Below are 4,244 nucleotides of genomic sequence, written 5' to 3' on the forward strand. Positions count from 1 at the left end.
CTGGTCCTGCACCTCACTCGGTGCCGGCACCATCTTTCCCAGCCAGGGGTTGGGAGAAGCTGCCGCAGTGGGGCTGGGCAGGGGTGCAGAGGGGACCTGGCTGTCACCACCCTGTGCTGCAGAGTGAAGGAGGGACACAGAAAGGACAGCGATGCACCTAACCCCGCTGAGCCAAGGAGGTGGACACTGAGAAGTTTCCACCTTCTGTTCTCTCCCACTGAACCCCTCAGGGGCCAAGGCCCCAGCTGACAATTCTGATCATCTAACTCTTAGGTTGAATTCAGTATTTTCCTCCCAACCCAGTGAGGGGGGCTTACCCTCCATATCTTCTCTGCTAGACACTGAGCCAGGCATCCTGGCAGGGGTAGAAGCACGGAGACCCTCTTTGGCCTCCTGCGGGAGCTTATATTTCAGGTGCTATGGTACAGTGCAGCACCCATGATAGGAGTGAGTGGCAGGTCTGTGACCACTGTCCTTCCCAGGACAGTCACTGTGGTCAGGAGGCTTCAAGCAGCTGAGCCTTGGAGTGTCTGGGTCAAGGGGATGGATGGGAAGCAGAATTCTGAGAGGCAGGAGAAAGGCGAAGGCATGGGCAAGGTGGGAACATGCGTGACACGTTTGAGTGACAAGCGGTGCACCTGCCCGGATGGGCCTCCCCTGCCCTCAGCCAGGGAATAGCTCCAAAATGCAAACTGCTCAGCAGTTCCCAGGAAGAGTGCACTTGTGAGAAGGGGATGGTGGGAGGAGGGGGGGGTGCCCTCACCGCCGCTCACCCACCAGGTCTACAGAATGAAGAGAAAATGGGGGCTGGGGCTGGGCGTGGAGCGGGGTGTGCCCCAGCTCGGCACACGGACCACCCACCTCGGCCCAGGATGGGACATGTCCTCACCTCCAGGTCTGGTTTCACCGTCTCAGAAGCCCTCCTATCACTCCTCTCTTCCAGGTGGGCCCCCATCACTCTGACCTGCCTCCAGGTGATGCGCCCCCTCCCTGCCCACACTCCTCTAGCCCTGCTGTTTTCCAGTACATTCCCCACATGCATCTCCACATGGCTACCCCTGCATCTGAGACTCCCCGGTGGCTCCCCAGAGCCTTTCAGTCCAGAGTGCGGTGGCTTTGTCCCCCCCCATCTCTCTAGTGTCATCTCCTGAGATACTCTGGCTCAAGTCTGGGCCTGAGCTCAAGTTATAACTATAGCCCCATCCCAGCAGTAATAAGGAACACTTCTTATTTCGTTTTTACAAGGAGCATTTCTTATATATGTGCTTAACCCTCACAAAACCCCCACGTGGGTAAGGAACAGAGAGGTTGGAGGACTTGTCTGCAGCCCCACGAATGATCTGGGTGCAGCAGGATTCACACCCGGGTGGCTTGTGTCCAGGGCCCAGCTTCTTCAGCACTAGACTAAGGTCCTTTTAGAACCTTCTGTGGGTACCAGCAACCCCCTCACCCTCCACATTCCCCGCTAACCCATGTTGGCTCAGGAGCCCCCATTGCATTTAACGTTTCTGCCTGCCTGACACCACCTCCAGGAAGCCTTCTCAGATGCACACCCCCTTCAATCTCACAGATCGTGAGTTCAAGCTCCACATTGGGCTCTCTGTGCTGACAGCTCAGAACCTGGAGCCTGCTTCACATTCTCCAACTCTCTCTGTCCCTCTCCCGCTCACACTCTCTCAAAAATGAATAAACATTTTTAAAAAATTTTTTAATTAAAAAAATAGCCGGATCCACCCTCAGTTTCTGATTTTATACACCTGGGTTAAGGCCCAAGATTTTGCATTTTTTTTAATGTTTTTTATTTATTTTTTGAGAGACAGAGAGAGACAGTGTGAGCAGAGGAGGGTCAGAGAGAGAGGGAGACACAGAATCCAAAGACAGGCTCCAGGCTCTGAGCTGTCAGCACAGAGCCCGATGTGGGGCTCAAACCCACGAACTGTGAGACCATGACCTGCGCCAAAGTCAGACACTTAACCGACTGAGCCACCCAGGATCCCCCTCTATTTATTTTAATGTTTATTTATTTTTGAAAGAAATAGAACACAAGTGTGGGGACAGAGGATCCACGTGGGCTTTGCACTGTGGGGGTCGAACTGGTGCACTGCGAGATCATGACCTGAGCCCAAGTCAACCAACTGAGCCACCCAGGTGCCCCGGAGGCTTTGCATTGCTAACAAGTTTCCAGGTTTTGCTGCTGCTGCCGCTGCCGCTGCTGTCACTGTTGCCGGTCTGGGGACCATAATTGGAGGGCTGCTGAGCCAAGGAGTCCTCTGGCTACCATGTGGTCCCAGAGGGCGCAGCGCTAATCACCACTTACACCCTTGTCACATCTGTTGTAACCGGCGGTGTGCTTCTCGGCCACCTCTGGCAGGCCCGGCACTTTCTGCTCAGTTATCTCCAGTAACCCATGTCAACATATGTTGGATGAGTGAATCTGCCAGACACCAGGGAGGCTTTGCATGGTGACCGGCGCTGTGCAGCAATCCGTGTTTTTGTTTCTGCATAGATAAGCTGTCCTTTAGTGAGCCCCGAGGGGTGGAGTACGTGGTCCGGGCCACAGATGGAGGAAAGGGCAGAGCTGGGATTCCACCCATCAGCCTGCCTCCCAAGCCCACACCTTGAACCACTGCCCTGAGAGATTCTATCCTAGGAGACCCCAGATCTCCCCCACCATCCCCACTCCCCGGGCTTAGACTCCCAGTGGGTTTCAGAGTACAGGCCTCCATCTAGTGGCGGGTGTGAGCAGCATTTTTTAAACGACCAAATCTCCGGCAGACCCCATAAACTAGAACTGAAGTATTCCTTAGCAAATTACACGTGTGCAACCCTATACTGACGTAAAAATGCATGTCCAAACGTGGGTCGGGGTCAGAAAGTGTCAGCCAAACCCTAGAATCTCCAGGCAGCCAGCCCTGCTCCACCAAGCGGGAGACGGAAAAGAGCTAGGCTGCCCCCTACTGGGAGCCTGCAGAATCGTACCAGGAGCCCTAAAATTGTCCCTTGGTGAGAGAGGGTCTGGCCCAGATTGGGTGTGTGGGTTGGGGGAAAGCAGTTAGCAATTTCCTCATGACAGATAAAAAACACAAAAAAAGGGTTTTTTTGATGAAATATGAATTCATTTGAACCTTCAAAATAATACAGACCTCATGGCGAGGGACGGTATAGGCTGCGGACTGACTGCCCAGCCCTGAAGAAGCTATGAGGGCCACCAAACGTTTCACTAATGATTCTGAGCACCCAGACAAGACTCAAGATGTGCATCTTTTTCTGATTGCAGAAGTGGAGGGAAAGTGGCATCCAGAACAGTAGCCACTCTGCGGCACGTATTCACTGATCCTCTTTCATTAAATTCCTGTTGCTCCCTCTTCTCCTTGAGAACATGAAGGCCAATGATCACGAGGTTGACAAACAGGAGCAAGTTCCAGTCTCTGGGCCCTCTGACCTCAGCTGGCCCTCTGGAGACAAAACGGGGAGGGGGGGGGTTGGGATGGTTTTCCCAGTGGGCCTCCTATTTGCCTCTAGCTTAGCTCTGCCTTTCACTCCTCCCCGCAGTCCCTGGAGTCTACGGTCTTGGAGAGTGGGGCCTTCTGGTTTCGAGTGAGTAGCTGCAGTGGTTTGTATGCCCAAACCCTACCTGCCGAATCTGCAGTCTTATGGAAAAGCACGTTTTCCCACATTTTAACCAGAACCACCTTCTGTTGGAAAATGACTAGAACAGAAAGCCTTCTTGCACCAGCTAAGCCTGGTCTGGGGTGGGGAGCTCCCAAGGGCTGAGCAAACAGGGGGAGAAGGATGTGGGGATGAGAATTATTTGCAGGAAACAGATGAGGAGCAGCGAAGGGAAGAGGAAGAGCAAGGTGCTCACAAAATGGCTCGAGGGTGGGAACTGCACGACCCCAGACCCAGGCAGGAACCAAACATTTGGTGTGAGGTGGTTCTGCAGACTGAGAGGAGAGCTTCATGTCCAAGTTTGAAGCCATGGCAGACAGAGTCCAGATAGGCACAGGAACCAGGAGGCAGAGGTGACCCCAAAACCTAAAAACCCCAACTCCACAAACCTCTCAGGAGAGAACTCGATCTCCACAGTCATTCCGCAGAAAAGGGGAGTGTCCACAATAGCTTCTGGAACACATGACAATAAAAAGGACAGACTTCCCAAAGAGACTCTGGGGAGAGCAGAGCAATATAAATAGCGAGAGTGAAGGACCAGCTATAAGCTGTCATCGGGTAGAACTGAAAAAGCT

This window comes from Suricata suricatta, chromosome 14 (genome assembly GCF_006229205.1).
Source record: "Suricata suricatta isolate VVHF042 chromosome 14, meerkat_22Aug2017_6uvM2_HiC, whole genome shotgun sequence".
NCBI classification, from domain to species: Eukaryota; Metazoa; Chordata; class Mammalia; order Carnivora; family Herpestidae; genus Suricata; species Suricata suricatta.